Source organism: Thamnophis sirtalis, unplaced genomic scaffold, assembly GCF_051295495.1.
Source record: "Thamnophis sirtalis isolate CommonGarterSnake01/CBP01778 unplaced genomic scaffold, rThaSir2_p1.2 scaffold_9, whole genome shotgun sequence".
NCBI classification, from domain to species: Eukaryota; Metazoa; Chordata; class Lepidosauria; order Squamata; family Natricidae; genus Thamnophis; species Thamnophis sirtalis.
In genome coordinates this window covers 75,613,398-75,630,908 of record NW_028261389.1, presented here as the reverse complement: position 1 = coordinate 75,630,908, position 17,511 = coordinate 75,613,398, and the positions used below count along the sequence as shown (strand labels likewise).

Below are 17,511 nucleotides of genomic sequence, written 5' to 3'. Positions count from 1 at the left end.
CCAATTACCTCCCAAAGACTGATCCGATCGCACAGACTAGGCCTTCTCTGGATTCCATCTGCCAGCCAATGTTGGCTGGCAACCCCCCTGGGGAGAGCCTTCTCTGTTGCAGCTCCGGCCCTCTGGAACGAGCTCCCCGTGGAGATCCGGACCCTTATGACCCTCCAGGCCTTCCGTAAAGCCACTAAGTTCTGGCTGCTCCGGCAGGCCGGGGGCTGTTGAAGTATCCAGCCCCACGGTAATCTATGAATGTTGTTGTATTTTAAATTTGCTGTTTGTCTTATTTATTCCCTTTCCCCTTTTTATTGTAAGCCGCCCGGAGTCCTTCGGGAGTGGGCAGCATACAAGACTAATAAACAGAACAGAAACAGAAACAGAGGCGGGTTCCGGATTCCGGTTGCAATTGGTACAGTGCAATGGGGACGGGCGTCCACCACTTAAACTAACAGTGAGAACAATTAACCAGTGGAACAGCTGCCTCCAGATGTTGTAGGTGCTTCATCACTGGAGGTTTTTAAGAAGAGACTGGACAGTCACTTGTCTGAAATGGTATAGGGTCTCCTGCTTGATAGTTAGACTAGAAGACCTCTGTGGTCCCTTCCAGCTCTATTCTGATAGATAGATAGATAGATAGATAGATAGATAGATAGATAGATAGATAGATAGATAGATGATAGATAGACAGACAGACAGATAGATAGAGATAGAGAGATAGATAAATAGAGATATAGATAGATAGATAGATAGATAGATAGATAGATAGATAGATAGATAGATAGATAATAGATAGACAGACAGACAGATAGATAGAGATAGAGAGATAGATAAATAGAGATATAGATAGATAGATAGATAGATAGATAGATAGATAGATAGATAGAGATAGATAGATAGATAGATAGATAGATAGATAGATAGATAGATAGATAGATAGATAGATAGATATAGAGATAGATAGATAGATAGATAGATAGATAGATAGAGATAGATAGATAGATAGATAGATATAGACAGACAGACAGATCCTGACTAGCATTAAATATACCTTTCTGAAATCTGCATGCTTGTTGAGTTTGCCATTTACGTGCAAATTGACAGTAATAAATGACAAACAACATACATTAAGGGAGGAAACGAAGGAAAGAGAATAGAGAAATTTTACATGTGTAAAAATAAGAAAAATAGATAGTCAGGTCCTTCAGCCATCTCTTCCTTCAATGTTTTACCTACGCGCCGGAAATGAAGAACATTTCACAAAGAGAGAAAGGCATGGAGAGGTAACAGTTGTTTAATTGGTGTAAACTACATTTCCCTTCGTGTCTCGTGTCTTTAATTTCCCCGGTTCCTTTTCTGCATTATGCATAACATGGTTTATCCCGAAAGGACGTGAGGGTGATGGATGTGTTTGCAATCTTTCTTTCTCTCCTAAGAGAGCAATCAGGGCTGTCCCTTAGATGCCTTTGTCAATATCCTGATGGAGATTAAAGACCCTATAATTTCACAAGCAAAGCTGAAGAAAGACTTGGCCGAAGTCCTATGTGGGAAGAATTTTCACTCATATTTAGCGGGATGAAGTCCCCTGGAATCAACTTCTGAGGAAGGCAGAAAGACCATCGAATCTTTCTGATGGTCTAGTATTCAAGTTCTATTATCTTCAAAGATTTACCCCATTTTTCAGAGTATAAGATGCACCAAGGTTTTGAAGAGGCAAATTTTAAAAAAAAAAGTTTTTGCACTTTGCAGAACTCCCATTTATTTTTATTTTTTTTAAAGGGCACGCATAGCCTTTAGAAGGCTTGTAGAGTGCTTCGTGGGGAGGGGGGATACCTCACAATTAACAGATGGCTGTTTGATCTGATGTACTAAAGTAAGACAAGGAAAATCTAAGACTTAAAAACAGACATAAAGATGCATGGAATTGTGCATGCTTCCTCACCATCAGATCTCAATCTAATAAGGGAACTAATTGAGACCGTTGTATCAATAATTAACGATCTGAAATGCTGGAAGTGTAACAGCAAGGAAGTAGTACGTTATTGTTAGCAATTCCACACATTTTTTTTCCTAATACTTCATACAAATTACACCTAGAGTGAATACACTGATTATTATTTGCTCAGGAAATGGAAGGCATAATTGGCTTAGATAAAGTAAGCAACGTGAAATCTTATGTAAACGCTAACCCATAAAGCATATGTAACGTTCTGGGTCTATTAAGTAATTATTTGGGAGATAAGAAGTATCTCGTGCGGTAGCTCAGGGGTGTCAAACTCGATTTCATCGAGGGCCGCATCAGGGTTGTGTTTGACCTCGGGGAGAGGGGTGGGCATGGCCAGGGTGGGTGTGGCCAGCTCAACGTCACTCGTGTCAGGGGTGCCTATGGCGGCCCGAGTACTCCGCCAGCGAAAATGGGCTCCTGAGCTCCGTTTCCAACCTCCTGGAATCCTCTGCCAGCAAAAACGAAGCTCGGGGCTGGGTACGGCCCACCGAAACTCCGTTTTCACCGGCATAAGCACCGCAAGCCGATCCTTCGCCGTTTCCAGGGTAGCCCCGCAGCACAGAACTAAGCACCCCATGGGTCAGATCTGGCTCCCGGGCCATGAGTTTGACACCCCTGTGCTAATTCATCATTAACTCTACAAAATATACCAGAACAGGATTGTTACAATGATGTGGTGAATTTGAGATGCAAATGAATGACTGAATCAGAACCACACAATTAAAGATTTATTGCTCACATCTATACCAGTGGTGGGTTCCAGATCCCGTCACAACCACTATGATGTGACAGGGCCGGAAGTCCACTTCGGGCACATGCGTTGCACCCGCATGCACACACCACCAGCCTGTGATGCCCCAGCTGCTCGGGGAGGTCGCGCAGGCGCCGTACGCTGTGCGCGTATGTACAATTGGCCAGTTTCCCTCAAAAAGAGATCAGGAACGCTGGCAGGTGGTTGGGCCCAACGAAAGACCATTCTGGTATGGTGGCCGCTGCTCCCAGCTGCCACCAGTACACCCGTACCGGGCCCTACCACCCGGAACCCGCCACTGATCTATGCACAAGAATCTAGTTAACTTATGGTTCAGCAGTAAATTGGATTACAGTCAACGGAATTCAAGAGGTGTTGGAGTTACATCACTCATGGCAACGCAAGGACTCCAGGCAGGTTCCTCTTTTCACTCTACCACCCCCCCAGGCTCTCCCTCTTCTTCCCCTGCAATTATGTCTATGTATTTTGGCGGCCTTGTGTTTTTACCGCATTGCATTTATGAAATCAATGAACTGCTACAGAGAAAGCAGATTTTTATTTCTGCATGCAAAAAAACCATTTTGCACTCCGGAAAAAAAGATGGGTCAGAAACCTCAATAAATCACGTGCTGTTGGCAGTTGTGACGCATATTTTGAGTGACAGGGAGGAGCAGCAGAGGAATCAAAGAGCCACACACAGCTCCAGAGCTGCAGATTGCAGACCCCTGAGTTAGAGCTATTGATCAATGGTTGGCAGTTACCTTTGTGAATGTACTTAAGGCATAATCATAAAGAGGAGATTGTACCAGTTGATTACATCTGTGGTGGCAAAAATGTTTCGTACGTAAGATTTTAAGGTTAGTGGAGATCAAACAGGGTACAAGAGAGGCTGCCCTAATGCAAATAAGGGTTCAAAAGCTCAATTACCGACTGATTTGGTATAGCTGTCTTTAAGACGGTAACTCAAATTGTGCATAACAACATAATTTTGGCAAGCAGACAGAAAAACCTGAACGATTTCAAACAGTTTCTCAATTAAAAAACTTGGATGGGGCCCAGAAAAGCTTCAGGGATAAATAAATCACCTACAAAAGTTGTAGTTCTTGACTTACGACAGTTTATTTAGTGACCTGTTGTGGCCCAGCAGGAGCCGTTGGAGCTACCACCAGACTCTATGAGCCCTATGAATCGGCTCTGGAGGATGTGGAGGACCATGGACAGGGTTCCGACTCCGAGCAGGGCGCAGAGAGGCTGGTTGGCCACCAGGAGGCGCCTGAGCCTTGGACCAGTGGGGAGGAGACAAGGGAGTGTGATCCACATGTCAGCAGTGGGGAGGAGCCAAGGGAGTTGTTCCTAGATGCCCGGCACTGGAGAGCTAATAGGCGTAAAAAAGAGTTGCGCAGTTACAGGAGGTAATTGCACTCAGCTGGTGGTCATTAGGCTCCTCTCCAGACTATAAAAGGGCTGCTTGTGCACACGCCCCTTTTGCAGAAGTCAACGCATTAACGAATGTTGGAGAACAGTATTGTTAGCTTGGCAGGCTGGATTGCTGCCAAGGCTTGTCTGTGCTGGATTGCTGCCAAGGACCTGTCTGTCTGTTAATAAATTCCGTAAAGTATCTTTGGCTCGGAGTGTTTTGGTGTGGGACGAGGGGGGTCAGAACAGTGACCAGTCAAAGTTACAACAGCACTGAAAAAACGACTTATGACTATTTTTCACAGTTACAACCACTGCAGTGTCCCCATGATTTCATGGTCAAAATTCAGACACTTGCCAACAATTTATGTCTTTGAGTCATGTGATCATTTTATGCAACTTTCTCGACAAACCAAGTCAAGGGGAAGCCAGATTCGCCTAACAACTGTGCTATTAATACTTGCAGTGATTCCCTTACAACAACGGTGGCAAGAAAAGTAGTAAAACGGGGCAAAAACACACGGGTAGCAGCAGACATTTTGAGCTCAATTGTGGTCATAAGTCGAGGACTGCCTGTAGAATGAATCAAGAGCGCTGATAGTTGAAATAAATTTCTAGATGTGCTTTTTAATTATTTTGGGCAAGAATCTCATCTTGTTCTTTGTCCTCAGACAATAAATACAATTTTGTTGGATAACGTCCAGGGGCGGAATTCACTTACTTTCCCTACCGGTGCGCAAATGTGAGCACGCGCCCCGTCCACGCATGCGCTCGGCCTTCAGCGCATGCTCTTTGATTGCGCGCACAGCTTGCATGTGGCTCAGTGGTGGGTTACTAACCGGTTTGCTACCAGTTCACTGAGAGAGGGCATTTTGAGCGCGCGCAAAAATTTACTGAAAACTGTTCTGTGCATGCGTAGGAACATGCCGGCAACGGGATAAGAGACTGAGGAACCGATTCCGGGGCGTAGCAGGCCTGGGTTGCTGCTGGTTCGGAGGCGTGACAGGCCACCAAACCACTACCAGTTTGGCCGAACTGGGCCAAACCGGTAGGAACCCACCACTGATGTGGCTTGAAAACATGCCTACCGTATTTTTCGGAGTATAAGACACACCTTTTTCCCTCAAAAAAGAGGGTGAAAATCTGTGTGCATCTTATACACTGAATACAGCATTTTTGGCCCCCTGAAACCCCGCCCCCTTTGCAAAAATGGCTGTGCATAGCCTTTAGGAGGCTTCCAGAGTGCTCCCGGGGCCTGGGGAGGGCATTTATGCCCCGCCAGCCCCCAGAAGCACTCGATAAGCCTCCTAAAACCTATGCATGCCCTTTTTTTTGACAAAAACTGGCCCGTTTTTGGGAGGTCTGCAGTGTGCAAACCCCCTTTTTTTTATTTGCCTCTTCAAAATCTTGGTGCGTCTTATACACTGAATACAGCATTTTTGGCCCCCTGAAACCCCGCCCCCTTTGCAAAAATGGCTGTGCATAGCCTTTAGGAGGCTTCCAGAGTGCTCCTGGGGCCTGGGGAGGGCATTTATGCCCCACCAGCCCCCAGAAGCACTCGATAAGCCTCCTAAAACCTATGCATGCCCTTTTTTTTGACAAAAACTGGCCCGTTTTTGGGAGGTCTGCAGTGTGCAAACCCTTTTTTTTATTTGCCTCTTCAAAATCTTGGTGCGTCTTATACTCCAGTGCGTCTTATACTCTGAAAAATACGGTAAATAGGCCGGCATAGAGCCGGGACAATTTCCACTACCAGTTCGGGGCAGCTGAAACCAGCTGAATACCACCTCTGATAACGCCCATCCAACAGTGACGTCGTGTTTGCTTCACGGTTTCACGACGGACTCTGTTTCCGCCACTAAGCAAATTAGATGAGTGTTGAATATGTGCTTCAGGACCGTACATACCCAATTAGAGAACTGTTGCAATGCTTCACTGAAATTTTGACTAATCTCCAGTCACCACTTCCACACTGAAAATTTCTGAGGTAATTTTAGGAAGATGCATGAAAGGGCCGACAAGCTGTAATTAGCTTTCATCGGTTGAGGGAAAAGAGTCAACCGTTAAAACGACAGGCTCATATTTTGCGAAGAAACAGAATGTAGAATTTACCTCTCTGGGATTTATTCTAATCATCTTGAAGTACAATTAAAAAGAAAGAAAAGTTCTATTAGAAATTTTCCTTGAGAATATCCATTGCTTTAATTTTATTTGGGGTTGTAATATCCGAAGATTTAATTCCTTCATTTCTACACAAGAATTCCTAACGGAGCCCTAAGAAATACTGTTTTGAATTCTGGGACAGGACTAATTTCTAATTTGCTAAATAAAAACTGTTCTCATTTAGGTTTCATGTATAAATCAGTACCTGAACTACTGAGTGAGGTTTAAAAAAAGAATTCCAGCATTGCTCACAATATAACTTTCCTAACGATATTAAGGAGGGACGCGGTGGCTCTGTGGCTAAGACGCTGAGTTTGTCAGTTTGGCGGTTCGAATCCCTAATGCCCCATAATGGGGTGAGCTCCTGTTACTTGTCCCAGCTTCTGCCAACCTAGCAGTTCGAATGCGCGTACAAAATGCAAGTAGAAAAATAAGGACCACTTTGGTGGGAAGGTAATAGCATTCTGTGCACCTTCGGTGTTGAGTCATGCCGGCCATATGACCACAGAGACGTCTTCGGACAGCGCTGGCTCTTTGGCTTTGAAACGGGGATGAGCACTGCCCCCTAGAGTCAGGAACCACCAGCATATATGTGCGAGGGGAACCTTTACCTTTTTAACAATATTAATTGGATTGTTTGTGTGTGGTTGGGAGAGGGAAATTTAGGAACATAATGACATAGCCGAATAAAGTATATTTAAAGTAAAGTATATTATAACAGGTCGTTCCTCAACTTATGCCCACAATTGAGCCCAAAGTTTATGTTGTTAAGTGAGAAATTTGTTAAGTGAGTTTTGCCCAGTTTTGTTGCCACATTTGTTAAGTGAATCTCTGACCTCGTTAAATTCATTAAATTCAAGGACCGGCCCATGGATTTCCACTGCTCTCCTCTCCTCTGCCTTCTGCCCATCTACGTGTTAGGGACTGGGCCCAGCTGTTTCTCCTCTTCCCCATCAGCCACCTCCAGACCTGGGGGCTGTTGACTCTCCATCTGAGGGTTGACGGACGGCCCAGGCTCCGCCTCTGTTTCTCTCTCTGAGAGCTCCATTCCGTCTTCCCACTCGGAGCTCTCGGATTGATTTGATGTTGACCCTGATTCCCACTCCTCCTTTTCCTCTGATTTGGCTCCTGGAGGGGGCCGGCAGCCAACAGGCCACGACAGCAGTCTTCAATCTTCTCTGAACAAGCTAATATCACTTGGCACTCATACTAATTCTCCATGTGTGGTCTCACCAATGCTGAGCCATGGCTTTCTTTTTAATTGACATTCAATTAAATTAAATTTCCTCTCTTTACAATGAGACGTAAAAGGCGTGGTGAAAATTTATACCTACATTTTTTTTTGCATGGATCGCTTGTTTCATTAAAATATATGTTTCATAATTGCCATGTGTTAAACAAATGTGCTACTATATTAAGCACTTAAATACTGTATAGCCCCAAAGAATCAATCAATCAATCTCTCTCTCTCTCTCTCTCTCTCTCTCTCTCTCTCTCTCTCTCTCTCGCACACACACACACACACGTGTGACACTGCCAACATTTCTTTTACAATGTTATTTTACCAGGTATTATTTTTTATACCTACTCTTAACATTTCATCTAATCTGTCCAATTTAATTGTTAAAACTTAATTGCAAAAATTATTACCCCCTTTGTCGTAAATGAGAAGATAGACTATGATACGATTCCATCAATGGCACAGCTTAAGTGTCTTTAAAAACAGCTCATTTTAGGATTATTTCAGATCTGTTTCAAATTCTATTCACCCAATTAACTAAGAAAGAATAATCATGGACTTGTTTCAAAGTATCTATTTAGGGATCATTAGAACTTTTAAATTTATATCTCTATCTCTATCTCTATCTCTATCTCTATCTCTATCTCTATCTCTATCTCTATCTCTATCTCTATCTATCTATCTATCTATCTATCTATCTATCTATCTATCTATCATCTATCTATCTAAAAGCCAAATAACATTCTCATCACGAAATCTCCAGAACTGTAAAGCCTACAAACTTGAAATTTGGCACGTATGTTCTTCTTGGCTTCTAGATGGTCACTAAGAAAGGATTTTTCAAAATGACCATCAGATCATTAGTATTTCTTGTACAGTAATCAACACACTCTGATGCTAAGGAGTTCTACCTCCCCGCCCCACCTGAAAAGAACTCTGTTCCAACTGCCAGTTGCCTCACATTCCATTAGCTCAGTTCAAACCGGCAGACGTTCTACTCCTTCACTCAGGAGCGGTCTGGGGCTCCAAACCTCACCAAAATCTCTATGCTTTCCACCTATGGAACTGCTTCCAGACTCAAGGCGGAGGGAGCGAACTTCCCTTATATGTTTCAATCACCAACCACCACTGAGCCAACAGATTGTGAACTGAATTTGTCCTGCCTAGCTCAATCATGTAGTTTCATCGCGCAGCATGAGTGTGTGTGTGTGTGTGTAATCTCCATGCAAATTTGTCTACCTTTTCAGTAACACACTCTCTTCTCTTCCTGAAACTAGCAAAAAAACATTTTTGGGGGTACTCTTAGTCTTGACAAATATGTTTGAGGAGCTACTGTGCTTTCGTGCTTAAAGATTATAGCTATTATTTCTTTCTTCAAAAATAATTGAAACTAAGTCCCCTTCCATATGGCAATGCACATCTCTAGATATCTTTAAGCCAGTATTTGAAGAAGCAAAATCAGCTTACAGAGAATTGGACAATTTCAGGATATATCTTTTCTCTTTTCGATGTGGAAGCAAAATACTACGTTTATATCATCTCAAGGCCACGACTTTTCTGATTTTCGCGGTAGGAGTTGATTTACGGAATTCAATTCATGGCAAATCCTGAAAGATTTTTGTGTGTCACATATTTTTTTCAAAGTCTTCACTTTATGGAGGAAACCCTTTATGGATTTCTCATCCTTCTTGCTAAAATTTAACAATTTTATAGATGAACCACTTAAAACAGGGGAATACAGTCCTGGTGACTTTAACTCCCAGAATTCCCTAGCCAACATGGCTGACAGGGGAATTCTGGGAGTTGAAGTCCACAGGTGTTAAAGTTGCCAAAATTGGACACTTCGATTTAAAACGTGCTCACTGGATCACTGTTGTTATTTTTTTTAAAACACACATGTATCCAATTCCATTTTCCTACTTTTTTTTCTGTTTAGTAAACTCCACTGAGATTTCTAACTTCATTATTCAAATGAGCTTGAGTTAATGCTCAAACTTTCAGGATATAGCCTGGTGAACAGTGAGTTTTCCCCTTCAACGCAAGTTGAATCAATCAATCTATCTATCTATCATCTATCTATCTATCTATCTATCTATCTATCTATCTATCTATCTATCTATCTATCTATCTATCTATCTATCATCTATCTATCTACCTACCTACCTATCTATTATCTATCTATCTATCTATCTATCTATCAATCATCCATCTATCTATCATTATCTATCTATCATCTATCTATGTATCTATGTATCTATCATCTATCTATCTATATCTATCTATCTATCTATCTATCTATCTATCTATCTATCTTCTATTATCTATCTATCTATCTATCTATCTATCTATCTATCTATCTATCTATCTATCTATGTATCTAAGTATCTATCTATCTATCTATCTATCTATCTATCTATCTATCTATCTATCTATCTATCTATCTAAGTATCTAAGTATCTAAGTATCTAAGTATCTAAGTATCTATCTATCTATCTATCTATCTATCTATCTATCTATCATCTATCTATCTATCTATCATCTATCTTACACATACATGCATACATACACACATACATACACATACATATAAATGGATATGTGTGTGCAGTGGTAGGATTCAAACATTTTTACTACTGGTTCTGTGGGCGTGGTTTGGTGGGCGTGTCATGGCTTACCGGAAATGACAGGGGAAGGATACTATAAAATCTCCATTCCCACCCAACTCCAGGGGAAGGATACTGTAAAATCTCCATTCCCTCCCCACTCCAGGGGAAGGATACTGTAAAATCTCCATTCCCTCCCCACTCCAGGGGAAGGATACTGTAAAATCTCCATTCCTACTCCATTCCAGGGGAAGGATACTGCAAAATCTCCATTCCCTCCCCACTCCAGGGGAAGGATACTGTAAAATCTCCATTCCCTCCCCACTCCAGGGGAAGGATACTGCAAAATCCCCATTTCCACTAAATCAGCTAGGACTTGGGAGGAAGAGAATAGATGGGGGTGGGGCCAGTCAGAGGTGGAATTTACCAGTTCTCCAAACCACTCAAAATTTCTGCTACTGGTTCTCCAGAACCAGTCAGAACCTGCTGAATACCACATCTCCCTCTCCCCACCCTCTCTCTTTCTCTCTCTGTTCCAACATAACTCCATAAAGCCTCAAGCAATTTCAAACAAACTTGGTAAACATATGTTTTATTCTCTGGAAAAAAATACTGTGGAGGTGAGGCACCCCTAACACCCTTCAGGGAGGGGGGGGGCTTCTGTTAAGATACAGCCTGTGGTGACATACTACCATGCTGGCTTCTACTGTACAGTGCAGTGGAGTTGCTATGGTAATGGCTCCACAGTACTCCACAAGGAGGCTCCCTCTGTTAAGGGTATAAATCCAATATTAGAAATTATGTTTGGTCCTGACATTTTCCCCCCTATAAAAAATATATCTGGGCAATGCCAGGTTATCAGCTAGTTTTAATATAAACATAAAAAGTCTTGAGATGCTATTGCCAAGGTAGATCTCACTCAGGTTATATGGCAATAATACAGGGAGACAATGTGTTCCAACAATACCGGTTGCCATTCAAGTCTTCTGTACTACCTCAGAATGTTCTTCGTTTATTCATAAGCAAAAGAGCTGCCAGAATAATTAAATTATGTTTCTACTTCTGGGAGCAGAGATATGAAATTAAAGTGAGGAAGGAAAGTGGTAGATCTCAAAAAACAGTGACCTACTAACCTACTTTTCCCCCCCAATTCGAAATCTCGAACAGATCCTCCTCCTCGTAATTCTTTTGTTCACCTTACTAGATGCCCCATTTGAGGAATAAGAGTGGCCTTCAACTCTTCTTTTCTATCATATTTATTGCAAACCGTTCTACCCCGGTTACTGGAGCAGGTTCACACATAAAAAGAGCCAAGGTGGCGCAGTGGTTAAATGCAGCACTGCAGGCTACTGCTAGATCAGCAGGTCAGCGGTTCAAATCTCACCGGCTCAGGGTTGACTCAGCCTTCCATCCTTCCGAGGTGGGTAAAATGAGGACCCAGATTGTTGGGGGCAATATGCTGACTCTCTGTAAACCGCTTAGAGAGGCCTGAAAGGCCTATGAAGAGGTATATAAGTCTACTGCTATTGCTATTGCTAAAATAAAGAGTCAATTACACTGATTTATTGCTAAAAGACTGAACAGGAATCTTCTCAACTAACAGTTATCTCCTGCTTAGGGTCAGATAAACAGAATTTAAGGGAAGTTGGATTTGCTGTATTTTTCAGAGTATAAGACGCACCTTTTCCTCCCCTAAAAAGGCTGAAAATTTGTGTGCGTCTTATACACTGAATATAGCCCTACCCACCCACCAGCCCCCACCCTTTGGCCTCTGCCTCCCAGCCATTTATCTTGTTGCAGCAAATGGGGAAATAGGCTATAGGAATCTCTGCAGCCTGAAACAGCTGGTGATCGGGAGGCACACTTAAACTGAAAGTGAAACTTGCTGTTTGCTCCACAATGCAAATTGCCGAGAGGCAGAAGCACCAAAAAAATTTCTTGTGCTAATCAGGCTGTTTGCTGCAAGAAGGTAAGTCAATAACTATAAATGCCTATAGAACGTTCAAATTATTAGATTTATTTTTTAAAGACTGCTTTATGATTGTTCTAGGCAGCTTAGCAAAATGAAGAAGCTTTTTAAAATCAATGCTTGATCTGAAGAGGCCCAGTGCTATTGTATCTTCTTTTAAATAGCAGAGAATAACGTATACTTCCAGAAAAGCACATCAATTTTAACAGCATCTGTAGAAGTATAGTCTGAAATGTAACACCACAAAGAGTGTATATTGCCTGTACTGTTTGCTGTTTGTTGCAAGGAGGCAAATTGCTGGGAAGCAGAAGCAGATTTTTTCCCCTTGTTTTTCTCCCCAAAAGCTAGATGCGTCTTATACTTCGGAGCGTCTTATACTCCGAAAAATACGGCAGTTTGCTTGTGGCTACGTAGGGATTCTAGGCTAATCCCTCTTTTGACTCCACCTCCAATTCTGTCCTTCCTTCTCCCACAACCTGATCCATGAGGTCCAGCAGAAAGACAATATTGTGGGTTCTGATTGCTACGGATGGGTGCCAGGAGAACAGATTCTCTGAACCAAGGCCATCCTTTGGAATATGGTTCCCAGTGGTGGTATTCAGCCGGTTTGGACTGGTTCCGGCGAACCGGTAGTGGCCAACTGTGTGTGAGGCCGACCACCCGGCCCGGCTCGATGTCATCCTATTTCGCCATGTTTTCTAAGCCGTGTGCAGCATATAAGCAAAGCGCATGCACAGGAGGCCTCCTGCATGTGGAGAAGGCATGCACTCAAAGTTTCAGTGTGCGGAGAACTGGTGGTAAAATTACGTGAAAGCCACCTCTGATGATTCCCATCCACAACTAACTAACTTACTAAATAGTAGAGAACAAAGAGTGAAGGAAGTAGATCAGGGGTGGGTTTCAGGCGGTTCGCGGCGGTCCCCGTGAACCGGTTGGTCGGCGAACCCGGAAGTAAGTAACTTCCGGGAACGCCGAAGGGTCCACCTGCCCGCCTGCGTTTCTTACCCGGTTTTGACGAGTTCTGCGCTCCCACGCATGCGCAGGACGCATACAGCGCCTGCGCGATCCTCCAGGAGCAGCTGGAGCATCGCACAGGCGCTAGTACGCATGCGTGCACTGCGCACGTGCACGAGGACACCGCCGGCCCCGTTCCAACCGAACCGGTTGGAACGGGGCGAGAAACCCACCCCTGAAGTAGATATAATGTTATTGGCAACTTCCTAACACATATGACACCTGAAGACCCAGCCACTTAGCTCAGCTAAATATATTTGGCTAAACTCGCACCTTATGTGATATCTGCCCCTCTCGGCTTCACAGCTTTTGCTAAGCAAAATTTGAATTTCTCTCACTTTCACATGGATGACTTATATCGTCCTCTCGAGTTCCTGTTACCTCAATAAGGGTTACATAAGGTCTTTCCTCATGAAGACCTCATGAAGCAAAGTTTATTCTCTTTGACCTTGCAAAACACTGATTAAATGTATGCAATATGCTGATTAGAATAGAATAGAATAGAATAAACAGAGTTGGAAGGGACCTTGGAGGTCTTCTAGTCCAACCCTCTGCTCAAAGAAGAAACCCCACACCGCCTTCAGACAAATGGTTATCCAACGTCTTCTTAAACATTTCCAGTGTTGGAGCATTCACAACTTCTGGAGGCAAGTTGTTCCACTGATTCATTGTTCTCACTAAAATTTCTCCTCAGTTCTAAGTTGCTTCTCTCCTTGATTAGTTTCCACCCATTGCTTCTTGTTCTACCCTCAGGTGCTTTGGAGAATAGCCTGACTCCCTCTTCTTTGTGGCAACCCCTGAGGTATTGGAAGACTGCTATCATGTCACCCCTGGTCCTTCTTTTCATTAAACTAGACATACCCAGTTCCTGCAACCGTTCTTCGTGTGATTTAGCCTCCAGTCCCCTAATCCTCTTTGTTGCTCTTCTCTGCACTCTTTCTAGAGTCTCCACATCTTTTCTACATCATGGCAACCAAAACTTAATGCAGTATTCCAAGTGTGGCCTTACCAAGGCATTATAAAGTGCATTAACCCTTCACGTGATCTTGATTCTATCCCTCTGTTGATGCAGCCTAGAATTGTGTTGGCTTTTTTAGCAGCTGCTGCACACGGCTGGCTCATATTTAAATGGTTGTCCACTAGGATTCCCGAAGATCCCTCTCACAATTACTACTATTAACCACTATGTATGCAATACACCAATTAAATGTATGCAAAACACTGATTAAATACACGCATATATAGGGAATGCTCAACTTACAACAGTTTGTTTAATGACGGTTTGAAGTTACAATGGCACTGGAAAAAGTGATTTGTGACAATTTTATTGCAGCCGTCCCTATGGGGGATATTAGGGTATTCGAATAGACAGCCTTGCACTAAATATTCAATAACACTGAAAAAATTTAACAGCTTCACATGGCATTTTTTAAAGAAACTATGGTATCGGCAATCTTTATCTGCATTATTCATAGCTTAATAGCAAAGCTTTAAAGCTTGTTAAGTTTCCGAAACACATGGGCAAATTTTTAATTATCAGTAACATCAATTATCTCCACTGTCTTGTTAACAACAAGATTGCTGGCTTTTCTTTTTTTACTTATAGTTTTTAACATTTTAATTGTAGTTTTTAACACTGAACATTTGGATTTTTTTATTGGAAGCTGCCTAAAATCGGTTTATTATGAGATGGACAAGGGTCAGCTTATTTTTCAAAGGAGCAGAAGGAAAGGAATCAAAGAGAGAAGCAACCTAGAACTAAGGAGAAACTTTCTAACAGTGAGGACAATTAATCAGTGGAACGGCTTGCCACTGGAAGTTGTGGGAACTTCATCACTGGAGGCTTTCAAGAAGAGATCGGCCAACTACCTATCTGAAATGGTATAGGGTCTCCTGCTTCGTCAAGATGTTGAACTAGAAGGCCTCCAAGGTCCCTTCTGGTTCTACTCTGATTAAGAACAATGCGAGAAATAAATAAATATTCCTACGTTGTCTGTAACAATACTCTTAGAGTTCCATCATTGTACAATTCCTCAATCAAAGCACCTCATAATTAGAAAGGAATAAAGAGTGTCCTTCATATTGAGCTTAATAATTAACCGATTAATTAATTATTAAACTCAAGATGAATAATTAGCTAATTAATTAATTATTAATATAATTTTTAAATTGTAAGCTGCCTAGAGTCATTGAATGAATGAATGAATGAATGAATGAGGGAGGGAGGGAGGGAGGGAGGGAGGAAGGAAGGAAGGAAGGAAGGAAGGGGTTGTAAATTTGATAATGGCAGCTAGATTAGGGATGGCTAAATAATGGGACAAAATTGGGATATTCAAAGAAATGAGTGGTATAATGAAATTTGGAGTATGGCAAAAAAATGATAAATTAACAACAGTAATATGTGGGGTTTTCCCCTTTCCCTTTTGTCTTTTTGCATTCAGTTGTACATGTACTGTTTATATTATTGGTGTTTAAAAAACGTATTTTTAAAAAATGAAGCTGGCTGGGGGATTCTGGGACTTGAAGTCCACAAATCTTAAAACTGCCATGATTAGACCACCCCCCTGTATAGACACAATCACAGAGAGAATGGTGTGAATCTTACCAGTCAAATAATGAATATTTTAGCGCCTGCGTGAAGAGCTGGAGGTACGGGTTTGATTTTTTTAAAAGAATTCATGCGAATCCAAGAACCAGAGCTAACAGTCCAGAGCTAAATAGCTAAGCAAATTCAGCCTATTCAGTCTATCAACGACCTGCTTTCCCACCAAGCAAAGCTCTTTAATCCATAAAAGTCTATCTTAAACTAGTCCTCATCTTTCACACTCAATCCCCTGTAACAAATACGCCATTCAAACTACCTTCTGGTTTGATTTCGGACAAGGAAGAGGAAGCGGAGCTAAAAAGCCCGGGGAAGATTCAGTACAGGTAGTCCTCGACTTACGGCCGCGACCAAGAGCACCCCCCCCCCCAAATTTATGTCGTTGAGACATCGGTTAAGTGAGTTTTGCCCCGTTTTATGAGCTTTCTTGCCACGGCGGCTAAGTGAAGCACCGCCATTGGTGTTAGTAACTCGGTTGTTAAGTGAATCCGGCTTAGCTTGTCAGGACGCAAAAGGGGTTCAGATGACACCCCCCCCCCAGGGCACCACAACGGTTGTAAGTATGAGCCAAGTGTCTGAATTTTGATCACATGATCATGGGGAGGCCGCAAAGGCCCTAACTGTGGCAAAACGGTCATAAGTCGCTTTTCTTCAGTGCTGCCGTAACTTTGGACGGTCGCTAAACGAACCGTTGTAAGTCGAGGACTACCTGCGATGACAGCCAAGGGCAGCCACCCATGGATCAAAGCTAAGGAAGTCTTCCCAAAGTGCATCGCCACCTTTTTGAACTCAAGGCTGTCTAGGACCAAGGTCAACCTTGCTCCAATGGCACTATCCAGATGTGCAGCCAGGGCAAATGCTTGATGCGGGGGAACTTGCAAATTAAACCCAATGGAACCCAGTTTAGAGAAGCTGATCTAAGCACAGAGGGAATGTCTGCCAGATGATGGACTGGTGTCCCCTCTCTTTCCACCAGATGTTAGACTGGTGTCCCCCCTCCTTGTTCGGTCCCGGATCCCCAATCGTGGCATCTTAGTGCATTTGAACTAAGTGTGGAGGGAATGTCTGCCAGATGTTGGGCTGGTGTCCCCCTCTCCTTCCTCCAGATGTTAGACCTCCTTCTTGGTACCAGGTCCCTGATCCTGGCATCTTAGTGCATGGAGGGGAAGTCTGCCAGATGTTGGACTGCTAACCCTCTCCTTCCTCCAGATGTTGGACTGGTGTCCTCCTACTTGCTCGCTCCCGGATCCCCGATTCTGGCACCTTAGGGCATCCCAAGGTCTTCCTTCCTTCCTTCCTTCCTTCCTTCCTTCCTTCCTTCCTTCCTTCCTTCCTTCCTTCCTTCCTTCCTTCCTTTCCTTCCTCCTTTCCTTCCTTCCTTTTTCCTTCCTTCCTTCCATCCTTCCTTCCCTCCTTCTTTCCTTCCTTCCTTTTTCCCTTCCCTTCCTTCTTTCCTTCATTCCTTCCTTTTTTCCTTCCTTCCTTCCTTCCTCCTTTCCTTCCATCCTTCCTTCCTTTTTTCCTCCCTTTCCTTCTTTCCTTCCTTCCTTTTTTTCCTTCCTTTCCTTCTTTCCTTCCGTCCTTCCTTTTTCCCTTCCCTTCCTTCTTTCCTTCATTCCTTCCCTTTTTCCTTTCCTTCCTTCCTTCCTTCCTTCCTTCCTTCCTTCCTTTCCTTTCCTTTCCTTTCCTTCCTTTTTCCTTCCTTCCTTGTTCGTTTCCTTCCTTCCTTTTTCCCTTCCTTTTCCCTTCCTTCC

At 43.0% G+C, this 17,511-nt stretch overlaps 1 protein-coding gene across 1 annotated transcript in view; it reads right to left on the bottom strand.

The window, feature by feature from the left end:
• Positions 1 to 17,511, bottom strand: part of LHFPL3 (LHFPL tetraspan subfamily member 3) — a 211,976-nt gene that overhangs the window by 164,274 nt on the left and 30,191 nt on the right. The gene's annotated exons all lie outside the window — the stretch shown is intronic.